Genomic DNA, 15231 nt, shown 5'->3' with positions numbered 1-15231 from the left:
TTAAGCAAAGAGTACAACTGAACATTGTGGCTTCAAAATGATTCATGTAAATTAATCATTTAGAAAAATTCCATATGTATGATTTTTTTTAAATTCTTTTTGGTGGTGTCAGTGATACACCTTGAAAACTTTCATCATATTGTGGGGGAGATGGGCTTGTTTACCAGTCTGCTCTACTAGAGATGGACTGACGTGTGACACATTTATTATTTCTAGTATGGTACCCCTAGCCTGATGGGGGATCAGGTATAAATGTTATGTATACACATTTCCTATTACGCACCAGCTGTGCTGTATTATATTTGTTTGAAAGAACATGTAGCTGTTCCCTTTAATTTTCCTATAACACAGAGTTGGTTGAAGGCATGTGACCCTTTAAAACTCTCCAGTTGTTTAGAACAACCTATGGAATTTATATAAATACCCATCAGATGTTTATAGCCTTTTTTTAGCTTGCTTAATATTGTTTACTTTCTAACCTAGTTTACCTTTGTTTATACCACATGCTAGTTGTCGCTCTTATGATTCAGTAGCTCAAGCTTTCCTCTGAGCATCATTACAAATGTTACTGACGAGACAGTGAAACTTGCATTTTGATCAGGTGACCATTGATGAGTTTTCCCTCAAATCACAAGCACTGCACAGAATACGAATGAAGATGACTGATATCCTGCTCATTGGGAAATAATTGAAGTAAGCAGCATTAAGCGCTGTGCATCTTAACTGTGCTCTGCTAGCTCATTTTTCCTGGTATTTCTAGACTTGTCACAAGTCTCAAAAAAGAGAAAACACACACACACACACACACACATATATATATTATGAAACGTTGTTCCTAATGAAAGGTAGGACAGCAGCTGACAGCTATCAAATAACACAAAAAGAAAAGGAGCACTTGCGGCACCTTAGAGACTATCAAATTTATTGGAGCATAAGCTTTCGTGAGCTACAGCTCACTTCATCAGATGAAGTGAGCTGTAGCTCACGAAAGCTTATGCTCCAATAAATTTGTTAGTCTCTAAGGTGCCGCAAGTACTCCTTTTCTTTTTGCGGATACAGACTAACATGGCTGCTACTCTGAAACAAATAACACAAGGCATTTTGCATGGAGATAAAAAAATTGTCTTCGTTTTTCCCTAGGCAGTACACAAATCTCTTTAAGTAAGGGAGAATAAGAAAACAGAGTCTGTAAGACTGAAATATTCTTCAAGAAGTAGGATGGTGAAATATAGGAAATAGCTACTGGGAAGAGACAAAATTTGATGAAAATATTTGAAATATTTCCAGAGGAAAATATTGATGATAATGTTCTAATTCTTAGCAAATTGCTTACCCCCAAGAATACGTCTTGGCCTTCATCAAGATATTCTGTAATCTATTAGATAATTTGCTCTATTGCGAAGTTCTAAAGGAATGAACATTTTTCAGTATATAAGTTTTTTTTTTTCAGCTGCCAAAGTTAGATGGACATGGATTAATTTGATCCAGAGAACTTGCAGCAACATTGGTTTAAGCAAGTGAGAATAATTTATCTCTGGTTTCAGAGTAGCAGCCGTGTTAGTCTGTATTCGCAAAAAGAAAAGGAGTACTTGTGGCACCTTAGAGACTAAGCAATTTATTTGAGTGTAAGCTTTCGTGAGCTACAGCTCACTTCATCAATTTATCTCTGTTCCCTTGTCTCCAAGATGTCATTAAGGTTTGTTAGAAACCAAAACAAAACAAAATCAGACATTTTTAGTTTCCATTTTATTCACCATTAAGTAAATACATGAGTTGGAATAGATATACATCTCACACATGATCTAGTGGATGCTCATATCCCATCTAACATAAGCGTCAGATCCTTGACTGGTGTAAATACACATAGATACATTGACTTCGATAGAGTTGAACTGAATTACCCCAGCTGAGGATCTGGATCTAACAATATTATGGCAAAATTCACCCTACCCTAGCCAAGGCCTCTGGCACCATTGAAATCCTGTTGTGGGCTGGTGCAGGAAGAACCATGGGTTGCCATAGAGCAGTAGTGGGCAACCTGCAGCCCCATCAGGGTAAGATGATTGCAGGCCGTGAGACATTTTGCAGACATTGACCGTGAGACATTTTGCAGGCACAGCCCCCCGCAGCTCCCACTGGCTGTGGTTTGCCGTTCCTGGCCACTGGGAGCTGCGGGAAGTGGCACAGGCCACAGGGATGTGCTGGCCACTGCTTCCCGCAGCTCCCATTGGCCACTACCAGCAAACTGCAACCACTGGGAGCTGCGGGTGGCCGTGCCTGAGGATGGTCAACATCCACAAAATGTCTCGCAGCCTGCAATCAGCTTACCATGTTGGGCTGCAGGTTGCCCACCACTGCCATAGAGGGCAGCAACAGAGAAAGCCAGGGGCAAGACAGAGGAATTGCCACAGATTTGCAATTAGGCAAATACAATGGCCATAATACCATGGAGAGGAGAGGGGCCACTACCCCAATCAGTAGGTGGAATACTGCAGCTCCATGCCTGGTCCCTGGGTAAAGAGGTATAGATTTTGCTCTGCAGTCTCCACCTATTACCTCCATGCTGCCTGATTACTCAAGTTTCATATGAGTGATGTGAATTTTGTTACCAGTGACCTGTATTAGAAAAAAATTAAGCCCCCAAATGTAGAAAAATTGCTAAAACATATGTTTTATTTCAAAGTGTTCCCAGCGGAAAGCATGGTACTCAAAACTAATACAAGCTCTTTGGGATAGGGACGATCTTTTGCACTGTGCCTTGCATAGGACCTGCTTCTAATTCGGGCCTAAACACACTTTCACAGTACAAACAAGATTAATAAATGAAAGGAAAAAATCACAATCAATTAAAATTTGCAGCATTTGTCTAGTAGTTAATGCTATTTTCCAGGTTGCAATTTCCGTTGTTTTCCTTCATAATTTACCTTCTTTCTTCCCTATCTTAATCTTTCACTGCCAAAAAGGTGACTTAAAAGTTTGAGCAAATTCTCTTCATCCTGTTATTCTTCATTCAGTGAAATAATTACACTTTTGCTGGTTATAAGAATGCCTTGCCACACTTTTTGTCATATAGATAAACCAAAGGAGCTGCCCTTTGAAAACATAGTGTGGAACCATCTCTCACTGAGGGAGTACCTGCATGTCTGAAAATGACTTGATTGGATAGTAATGAAGTTCTGAATGACTCCAAGTAAGCTACCGGGCATATGCAAGTGAATATTTTAAAACTTACAGAGAGCTGCAGTGTACCTGCATGACTTCTCTCACATAGAGGTCAACACTAAAAATCAATTCAAGTTTTGACAGAATAATCACCTCCAGAACTCTGCTATGCAATCTGTACTAACAAGCTGACAATTATAACAGTTTTTCACTATTCTTAGCATAGGCAACATCTGCATTCTCTTACATATCACTGTAAGGAAACTGATGATAAACCTGGTGTCCTCTAAAACGCCTCTAGTCAATGTGTGTTTTAAGCATGCTCTCCCTTCAAGGTCCTACACAATTCTCATTTACATGTTCTCTTCATATGTGCTCCTCTTGTTCTCTGTGCTCTTCCCAATACTCTCTCATTACTGCTTTGTTAGCTACCATGGTAATAGTGCTTTAGATACCTATTACCTATGATAAATAGAGCTCCGACTTTCAACTTTGTGCCATCTGTCATGCAGCCAATCCCCTACATGCAGAATAGTCTTCCAGTTCCTGGCCATCCAGCATTCTTTCACTCTTTCAAAGATCATCTACAGAAGAATTTCCTGCAAAAAAATCTCTTTATCTTTTTCGCCTCACCACCTTTTACCTGAATCTTTGTCTGATGTATAGAATTGTCTGCTTAGACTGGAAGCTCTCCAGAGCAGAAAATGTGTCTTACTCATTGTCTGAGTAATGGGGGAAGAAAGAAAAGGGATGTGGTTTAATTTGGCAGCAGCTGCATTAATTAATTTGAGAGCTGCCTGGCAATGAATCACAAAGTTAAGGTCATGATTCCATCCTTAGCCATGTCCACCTCCCGTCACCACTCCAAACCTTCTCCCTGTACGAGGGTTAAGAGGCTGGGGGAAAAGGGGGGTTGTCTCCTCACTGTGTCAGACATGAGGAGACCCAACCTCATTTTCCAGCTTCTCGAGGGGGGTGGCTGCTGGTCCACCTCCAGTTCTGGTTTATCAGGCAAAGAGACCTCCTGCAGAATGAGTACCTGCACTGGACACCTGACACCTGCTAAACTGCAATAACTTTAACCCAGTCTCTTGATCTTCTACAGTGAGCTGCTGCGGGGAAGGTGAAAAAACTCATCCTGCCTCGACCAGATTATTTCCCTCTTGTATAATGCCCACAGCAGACCAGGAGTCCAGTCCTATCTTGATCACCTAGGTGGGAGTGTGGGTGCTGATGATCTGGGCATGAAAAGTTGCTGTTTTTCCCACGTGTGCAGGGGCTGGTGGCCTACTTGACCCCCTTCTATTTACCCCCCCCACACACACACAGAACTCAGGTGCTGACATCTCTTTCCTGCACCCACCCCCACCCCAGGAAAACCAAAAAGGACCCATAAGACCTTTTATCCTGCTGGCCAGACAAAACAGCCCCTCACCTTCAAGGTTCCAGGATCATATTGTGTGCAGGGAACTTTGAAAATGTGTATTAATTATGATGGTGCTATATAAATTATTAATTAAAACAAAAAAACCCAGCCAAGTATCTGGATTTGGTATAAAGGTTATAATTATAGGGACTTATTTTGCTGTGACACCAATTTTACCCCAGTGGAGAGATCCTTGATTTGTGAGGCTCATAGTCAGAATGAGACCCATGGTCTCTAGCTCAAAGTCTACTTCTTATCTACATGCATGGGTAACATTCTGGTCATTTATATGCTTGCCAGTAATGATAGATTACATATTTGACTGATTTAAAATATATCATTAATCTATCATTAATGCTAAGATTTTGTCATGGTTATTTTTAGGAAAAGTCATGGACAGATCACGGGCAATAAACAAAAATTCATGGAAGCCATGACCTGTCTGTGCCGTTTGCTGGTGCGGCTCCATGTTTTCCCCCACCACTGGGGTGGCTGGGAGTTGTGGGGTTCCCCCTCTGCCCATGGCGGCTGGGAGCTGCAGGGTAACCATATTTCCCAAAAAGAAAAAGGGACACCCCAGGCACTTGCCCGAGGCATCTCCTCTGCCCCCCCCCCCGCCCCCCCGCGCAAGGCGGTTGCCTGTCGCTGGAACCCTCTGAAGAGGGCCCCCTCAGGAGTCTGTCACCTGTTGCTGGAACTCTGCAGGAGGCCCCCTGTTGCTTATTGCTACTGTCACCTGTTGCTCAAACCTTGCCAGGGCCCCACTGGCTGTCAGCTCCAGAGTCCTGCAGCCCCCCAGGGCTGAAGCAGAGAATGTCACTGTGGTCCTGACTTCCATGACCTCCTTGACATAAATGTAGCCTTACCTATAACTTATCATGAGTTATTTGCTAAACATGTAGGCTATTTAAAAAGTTGTATTTAGATTTGCTGAAATTCATAACCGCTACCAATAAAGGCACAAATCAGAATCTTACTTGCTCATCATAAAATATCACAGTACACATCTTGACTGCTGATGTGGCTTATTAAAGCAAAAGTTGCCAGAGAACTGGGTCAGTTTATCATGCTAATTAGTAAGTACTTTCACAGGAAAGTTGCTCTGTCAAGGGAAATGGGGATCCATGAAGAAGCAACAGATTAAGAGTTGCACTTAAAATACATCTGTTCTGTGAAACTACAGCTATCTGCACGCTTGATGTGTTGGCATTAGCACCTCATGTACAGCGCATGGTAGAGGATTTCACAAAGTCCATGTTGCCTCAATATGTCATCATCTCATACAAAGCTTTGAGCAACAGTCTCTGGAATGCCATTTTCAAGAGGAAGCAAAGCTGAAACCAATCACAATTCATATTCCATATTTCCAAATTCATTGCCTCTTTATTTATATTAATTTATTGCCTTATTTTTGTCATTATTTGTCTGAAACATTTATCTTGGCTTCTTCATTGCTGAGTTGCAAATATGTTTAGTTTGTTCTTCATCCTTTACACTATAAATCTGTTACACTCTGTTATTTCATTCTTACTACACCCTCTTTAGCTATGGCTGTCTTCCATTTCAGACCATCCCTGAGAATGTTGCCTAATTTCCTCTCCACTTGTCATTTGAATCTCTCAGTGATATATTTTGCTATAACCTTGCCTACTTTTACTTAAATGACAGTTGTTCTTCAATAAGGTCCTCAGGATTCACCCAGTGATAACAAAAGGAGTTGCATTCATAACAAACATTGTAAAAGGGTCTGTGATAAATGAACTATGAAATGAAAATTAATATTTTGGGGTTTTTTGTTTTTGTTGTTTATTCTTTTCATAAACCAGAACTTTTTCCAAATTTTGGATTCTTCCCCTTTCCCCTTCCTTTTCTTCTTCTTCTTTTTTTTTGACATTCAGTGTAATAGAATGAATTCTGTCTAAATTTATTTTTTGATTGCACTTTTCTAAATTTTATTTTTCCTTTGTTCACTTTGTATGTTTTCAAAACTTCTCCAACTTTGCAAAAAGTTACAGTGTCAAAAGGGCAAACAAAACACTGTAATTTTGCTATTTGCTGAGGGAAATTTTGATAAGTTACAGCATAGCAAAAGGAAAAATGATAAAATGAAAAAAATTAAGTCCAAACAAAACTCTAGATATGTCATTTTATTGCCTTCCACCTCCCCCCGCCCCTCTCACACACACATGGAGGGGAAAGGTAGGGGGAAAAAAGATTCAGTAATAACCTTGCCTACAAAACTATCATAGCTTGACACAGATGTGTTTTAGTGGAGGTTTCTGCAAATGGGATTTTCTATGTGCAGTTTTGGTTACCTCTGTTGAATATAAACAGGTTTTGTGTACATTTTGTAAATGATGAGGTTACACTAGAACTGTGTCACTCGTTTCTCTTCTAGTAGTAACCCAGCGCTGTGGTAACCTCTTGCTCCCCTGTCTGATAATGATAATTGCAGCACTATCATTCATACACAAAGTCCAAGTAGGTTCTCCTATTCTGCACATGGAACACAGTATGTAATTATAGTTGTTTGCATCTGAACTCTAAATTATAGACAAGGTGCTTTTGTTTGTTATAAGTAAACATTCCCCTTTTCTATCCCCTCAGGTAGCTTTTGAGCATTCTATACACTTCAGGAAAATAGCTGTTAATGGTTTTTGCCAGCTGTACACTCTTTCTTCTACTTGATCCCATGCTAATTTATCCATTTCATTACTGTACGATGTGGAGTAGCTATTTCTTCACTTTTCCCTTTGTTGCCTTTACATCACCTACTTAAATGTTATCCCATTATCTATCTGTCATTTCTTAATAGTGGTGCTTCTCCCCCCCGCCCCCCGTCTGTTCTAATTACAGATTTAAAAACTGTTCTAGCTTAAGCTCTTCTTCTGATATAACTTAGCAGTGACCTCTCCCTTGTTCAAATAACAAATCTTTGTTCTTCCCATTTTTATGCTTTTACAAGAGCTCCAAAGACAAACTATTTTCTTTTGCACAAGTCAAGAGATTTTATGTATCTATTTTCAACTGGCTAAGCCAGCAGGTTCCTGTCAATCATTGGTAACTAATTGCAGTCACTGACTTTCCTTCTGTTGCTATTTACTCTCTCCTGGTAGCCACAGAGGAACACCATACTCCTGTTGTGTGAACTCCCTTACATAAATGTAAATTTGAAAAAAAATATAGAGGTCAGTGGAGTTTCTCCAGATTTCTCTCTGTGTAACTCAGATCAGAATCTGGCTCGGAGCCTCTGTCTTGATCCTATGAATATATTTTTGTAAATCTCACTGATACATATATATAATAGAGAGGGATATACACACTTTCAATTTGGAATAGAGTTTTTGCTGTAATTACTCCCAGGAAGGGATACAAGGTCCATTGTTCTAGATGCCTAAGCCCCACTCCTTAGTCCCCTTCTCTGTATTTCACTTCTGGCTATGTTAGGCCGCTCTTTCCTCGGCATGCTGGCTTTGGAGGAATCCCTTTCTAGCTGGTCAACTATTCCCATGCAACCTACAGAGATCATAGGCCCTATGAACTTCCTAACATGGGGCTGAACACTCCCCTAGGTGGTGGGCTGCCTAGGGATAGATGTTTGTTCAGCCAAAACCCACCCAATTCCCTTCAAAAATCTGTCTCCTAATTGTCTAAATCTCTTAAGCACTTTTGAAAATTTTACCTTAGCTCACTTTTGAAAATTTTACCAGGGAGTCAGTCTGGAGTCCATGGTGAGGGGTTGTGTGAAGATGTTCCACCCTAGGGGCAGCCCGGGTATTCTTTGTGCCTCAGATGAACAATGTCTCTCAAAGTTCCCTGGCTGTACTGGAGCAAATAGTTTGCAGCACCACTCTGTGAGTACACTATACTCCTTACTGGGTGGCTAGCCCTTTGGTTCTTCTCCATCTCTCTGCCCAGTTGCTCCTAGAGAAAGCATCTATGGTGCAGCCCTTGTGCTCCCTGCAGCATCTGTGCTCAGATTCAGGCAATCGTAATGCCAAACGGTAGAAGGTCTATACATGTGAGGTGGGGAGGAAGGGATAGAAGTGACAAGGGACGGTTAGTCCTTGCTAGTCCCTTCAGCCACGTTAGACAAGGGTTTGGTCTATCTCACCATGAAAATAAAATCAAAGCCACCTGATTTGCAGAGATGCTGAGCACCTGCATCCTCTCAACTTCAATAGGTGTTGTTGATGCTCAGCAGCACCTCTGGAAACCAGGCTACTTTGATGTAGGTGCCTAAACATGGAGCTAAGTGAATATCTTTAATCACCCAGGTTTAAAATTTTAAATGATGAAGGTCTGAGGGGAGGAAGTATTAAAAATCACCATTTTAAATAGAGTTTGGGGAATCCAAAGCACAATAATTAAGATGCAAGACTACAATACCTTTAAGAGAGAGGACTACAAGGAGCAAGAAGTAGCCAATGTGTCTTCCCATGGTGTGAATTAAAAACTCTAGTACTACAAATGGAAAAGTGTGAAGACAAACAAACAAGAATACTCAGAGTTGGTTAAGGCTTGCAGGAAATAGATAAGGTCAACAAAAAAGCAAAATGAATATGTGTTAGCCAAATGAGTTACTAGAAACAATAAAGGCTTTTAAAAATAGACCTCAGGGGAATTAAACACTGAAGAAAATGCAGGTTGAATAATAGATAGAAGAGGGTTGAAATCAATGAGGAGTAAACAATGGCAAAGATGTTTGGTTCCCTTTTTAAAATTTGTATTCAACAAGAAGCTTATACTAAACAGCAGGTAAAGGAATACCTATCTATATAACATGCATGGCCATGTTATGCCTGGCCATGTAGTGGTAAGCAAAGATCTTCCCAAATTGCAAGTCTGATACCAGTCCCTCTACATGCGGCTCCTTTCTGCTCCTCTTTGGAGAGCACAATGCTCCACCAAGGCCAGGAGGAGTGTGAGCTCCCCAACCCCTAAATGGAGATGGTAATGATTTGTCGATGACATGACTAAAACTTTCAAATGCTCCATTCCCAACACTAAACCAAGTCTGTGGCCAAACTGGGGACAGGAGCCACCTGGGATGGTCCCATGGTCAGCATATTGGCCATGAAATCCAGAGCTGATTCCACTCTCAGTGCCTACCAGAGAGGAACTAACTCAGTTTAGACAGGAAACTGTCAGCGCAATGTGGCATATAAATAGGAACATTGGGATCCAAGTCCATCGGCAGGGAGATGGACTAGATAACCTAATAGTTCTTTTCCAGTTTTAGATTATATAATGGTTTTTAAAAATTATTTATTTTTCTTTTTGTCTTCTTCGAAATTAATTCATATGAATTTGGTGCTTTTAAAAAGTGTTGGACTGATAGCTATGGAGACTAAGTCTCACCTTTGCCCTCAGAACTGGTACTTCAATATTTCACAAATGTTTCTGTCATTATTCCTGAATCCTTACCTAGAAAGATTGGGCCAGATCCTCTGCTGGTAAGAACTGGTGTAGCCGAAGTCAAGGGAGTGAAAATTTATATCTGCTGAGGAGTTGGTCATTGTGTGGAGCTGAGAGGATAGTTCATGAGAGTAACCAGCCCACTCACTCCTTGGTGTCTCTGCTGAAAAAGCTAGGAATGGTGTTAAACATTTAAGTATATGGGTAACTTGAATATAAGGGTATATGAAAAATGGTACTAGATAGAAAATGATGCATTCTTTTCTGAAAGCTAAAATGTCCTGCACTTGCTCAACAAATATACTTTGATGGATACTAATATAATAAAAAAATTAATTGTCTTCATCCTGTCCTCCATCCCCTTCTACCTTACTAATCCCACCCTCTCACAGATATGTTTCCACATTAATTGTTTCCAAGGAGCAACCATTTTATGGAACCAGAAGAAACTACAAGATCACTATTTAAAAATTGTAATGAAAATATTTACAGCATCAGTAATCTGAGGAAGAATTTGACAATGACCAGACAATGAAAATCCTAACAGTTTTGAAGTTAATGTCCCCGTTTTACAATAAGTATATTAAAAGCTGATAGTCTTTCCCACTCTACACTAGATATTAAAATTCTCTGATGTTGCTTCTTCATCTGAAAGTTTATAACAAGAACGGGAAATGGTATGAATCCATTTTTAGGATAATGATTTAACAAGAGATAGGGTTATCTCTTTTCAGGGCTTTAGCTATTGTGTGTTGTCTGAAAATGAAAGTAACATTTGTCTCTCCTCCATGCCTTTTATTTATTTTTTTGTTGAGCATCTTAAGAAAAAAATGAATTTTTTAGAAGACAATGGGTAAAATTCAGCCTGTGCTGAAGTCAATGGCAGAACTGATGTCAATGGACAGGATTTCACCAATGCATACAGCCACACCTGCTTTTTGTTCGGTGGACAATTCTTTTTCTTTTCCTCCTCCTCTATTTCCTCCCACATTCAAGAACATGAACCTCAAAGGGCTGGATACTATCAGAGACTTCACAGCTAGGAACAAGATTAATAGAGTCCATGGCTAGAACAGACAACTCTGATCATCTAGTCTGATTTCTTGTATAACATAGACATTAGAATTTCCCTGAATTAATTCCTGTTGGAACTACAGCATATATTTTAGAAAAAATTGAATGTTGATTTTAAAATTGCCCATGATGGAGGATCCACTGCAACCCTTGGTAAATTGCTCCAATGGTTAATTATCCTCATTGTTAAACATTTGCACCTTATTTCCTGTCTAGCTACAACTTCTAGCCATTGGACCTTGTTATACCTTTGAATCCTAGATTAAAAACCCTCTATTATCAAATTTCTGTACCACATCCAGGTGCTTATAATGTGTAATCAAGTCACTTTTTAACCTTCTCCATGATAAGCTAAATAGACTAACCTCCTTGAGCCTATCACTAAACAACAAGATGCTGTATCCTGTCATGGGTTGGAGGAGAAAGGAAATGAGATAAGTAAGAACCTTCATGAAGAACAGAGATTCTCCTGAAGGGGGGGACATCCATTTCATTTGAGGCCAGACATTACACCAAGCACACAGCCTGTGTTGGGAAGATCCATAGGTTCCTAGCTGGCAGGAATCCACATATGTTTTCAAGAGGAGCCAAAATATATCCAGTATTGCTGCTTCCTAAGGCAGAATAGTTTTGTTCACTCTGCATATGTCTACACAATATTTTGCAGCAAGCACCCCAGCCCAGGTTGACAGACTTGGGTAGCAAGGGTTTGAACTATCACTTTTAAAATAGCTGTATTGACAGAGCTTTGAAGTTGCATCTCAGGCTGGAGCTCAGGCTCTGAAGCCTAGGGACAGGGGGTAGCTTCAGAGCCTGAGCTTCAGCCCAAGCTTCAATGTCAAAACACTGTCTGTAAAGCTATATCAAGACTTTCCTTGTGTCCTTTGGTATGGTGTGGCAAATGGCTGCACCAGCCTAGGGAGATCTCCAAAAAGGAACTGTAACACGATGACAACCCCTCTGAGTGACAATTCTCTCTAAGCTCCCGTATTGCCAAGAGTGGGAATGAGGGTTGTGGGTGGAGTGTCTCCTGCACTGGTCTATTGCCAGACGCATCACACTCCCTCCCTTATGCATGGTCAACTCTGCCTGCTGGTACATAGAGGAGTGAGATGGGTTATGATAGTGTCATGGTCCCACATCCCTCCTTCCTGCTTCACCCATTTGCTTGTTGTAGCAGGAATAACAATCTTCCCTGGAAACAGTTCTCCACCCCACACATACAACTAGACTTCCAATTAAACCAGTGAGTGAAACAATGATTTTCTCTGTGTTGAGCATGAAGTATGCTTGTTAAATACTGAATTTGGGCAACAATTATTTTCCTCTTGTCTCAGAGAGAGAGAAAGAAAGAGAGAGACTGATATAACACTGGTGCATGTACAGAAATTGGAATAAAATAGAGATCACAGCTCCAAAATAAATGAAGTAGGTTTTTTGTTTGTTTGTTTTTTTAATATGGGTACAGGGAAATAGACTATATGTGCTCTTGATTTTTTATTACTGCTATATTAGTTGCTACCTTTCTCCATCTTCTAGTCATGAAAGGTATTTTTTTCTAAATTGCAGAAGTTCTAGGAAGTTATTTTCATAATACCAGACTATTTGGCCCATAGCTGGGAAGTGCATTTATTGTTATTTATTGCTATTATTTAACATTCATATTGCAGTTATGTCTGGAAACTCAGCTAGGTTGGGGCCCCATTGTGCTAGCTGCTGTAGAAAGACTCTGGGTAAGCATTTAAGGGGTGAAAAACAAGGGTGATGTCATGGTAGGGGGTCTACTATGGACCACCGAACAAGGAAGAATAGGAGGAGGAAGTTTTTTTCAATCAACTAACAAAATCATCCAAAGCACAGGACTTGGCAGTGATAGGGAACTTTAACAACTCAAACATCTGTTGGAAAATAACACAGCAGGTCACAGATTATACAAATTCTTGCAATGCATTGGAGACATTTTTTATTGCATAAGGTGGACAGAATGACTAAGGGAGAGGCTGTTCTAAATTTGATTCTGAAAAATGGGAAGGAACTGGTTGAGAATTTGAAGGTGGAAGGAAAAGTGGGTGAAAGTGATCATGAAATGATAGAGTTCATAATTTTAAGGAGTAGTAGGAAAAATCCCAGCAGAATAAAGACAGTGGCAAACATTAACAAATTCCAACAAATGGTAGGTAAGATCCCTTAGAAAACAAATCTAAAGGATACAACTGTTCAGGGGAGTGGGCAGTTTTTAAAGAAATATTGTTAAGCGCACAAGAGGTAACCATCCTAATGCATAAGAAAGATAGGAAGTATGGTAGGAGAAAATACTGTCTTAACCAGGATATCTTCAATGACCTGAAACTCAAAAAGAGTCATACAAAAAACGGAAATTTGGTCAAATTATGAAGTATGAATATAATAAAACCGCACAAGCATGTAGGAACCAAATTAGAAAGGCCAAGGCACAAAACGAGATTAAACTAGCTGGGGTCATGAAGGATAACAAGAAAACATTTTACAAATACATTAGAAGCAAGAGAAAGACCAAGGATAGGGTAGGCCAATTACTCAAAGAGTAAGGAAAGGCAATAACAGAAAATGCAGCAAAGACTGAAGTGGTAAGTGCCTTTTGTGTTTCAGTTTTCACCAAAAAGTTTGGTTGTGATCAGCTAACTAACAAAGAGAATGTCAGTGTCAATGGGATAGTATCTGAGGCTAAAATAAGGGGAAAAAACAAGTTAAGAATTACTCAGACAAGTTAGATGTCTTGAAATTGGCTGGGCTGGTGAAGTATATCCTAGAATATTTAAGAAACTGGCTGATGAGATCTGTGAGTCATTAGCGATTCTCTTTGAGAAGTCGTGGAGGACAGGCAAGGTCCCAGAGGACAGGAAAAAGGCAAATACAGTAACTATCTATAAAAACAGAAATAAGGACAACCCAGGGAATTCTAGACCAGTCAGCTTAACTTCAGTAATAGGAAAGACAATGGAGCAAATAAACAATCTATTTGTAAACACCTAGAAGATAATGGGTTATAAGAAAGAGTCAGCATGGATATGTGAAAAACAAACCATGTCAAACCAACATATCTTTCTTCGACCGGGTAATACGCCTTGTGGATGGGAGGAAACAGTAGATATATCTCGAATTTAGTAAGACTTTTGATACTGTCTCACATGTCCTTTTCATGAACAATCTAGAGTAATAAAAGCTGATGAACCTACTATAAGCTAGGTGCAAAATTGATTGGAAAACCGTAATTAATGTAATTATCAATGGTTCACAGTTAAGCTGGAAGGGCATATTGAGTGCGGTCCTTCAGGGATCTGTTCTGCACCTGGTTCTATTCAATATTTTCATAAACTATTTGGATAATGGCAGAGAGAGTACACTTCTAAAGTTTGCAGATGATACCGAGCTGGTAAGGGTTGTGAGCACTTTGGACAGGATGAGAATTCAAAATGATCTTGACAAACTGGAGAAATGGTCTGAAATAAATAAGATGAAATTTAATAAGAATAAATGCACAGCTCTACACTTAGGAAGGAATGATCAATTGTACAAAGACAAAATGGGTAATGATTGCCTAGGAATGAGAACTGCAGAAAAGGATCTGGGGGTTATAGTAGATCATAAGCTAAATAAGAGTCAACAATGTAATACTGTTGCAAACATAATTCTGGGATGTATTAGCAGTAGTGTTTTAAGCAAGACAATGAAAGTAATTCTTCAATTCCAGTGAACACTGATAAGGCCTCAGCTGGAGTATTGTATCCAGTTCTGGGCACCAAACTTTGGGAAAGATATGATCAAACTGGAGAAAGTCAAGAGTAGAGGAACAAAAATGATTAAAGATCTAGAAAGCATGACCTATGAGGAAAGATTTTTAAAAAATGGTTTGTTTAGTCTGGAGAAGTGAAGATTGAGGGGAGACATGATAACAGTCTTCAAGTGCATAAAAGGATGTTGTGAAGAGGAGGGTTATAAATTGTTCTCCTTAGCCATTGAGAGCAGGGCAAGAAGTAATGGACTTAAATTGCAGCAAGAGAGATTTAGGATAGACTTGTGGTAGTTAAGCATGGGAACAAATTACCTAGGCAAGTTGTGGAATCACCATCATTGGAGGTTTTAAAGAACAGCTGAGAAAAACACCTGTCAGC

Source organism: Caretta caretta, chromosome 3 (genome assembly GCF_965140235.1).
Source record: "Caretta caretta isolate rCarCar2 chromosome 3, rCarCar1.hap1, whole genome shotgun sequence".
Taxonomy (NCBI): domain Eukaryota; kingdom Metazoa; phylum Chordata; order Testudines; family Cheloniidae; genus Caretta; species Caretta caretta.
Note: the sequence above shows the minus strand (reverse complement) of the source record.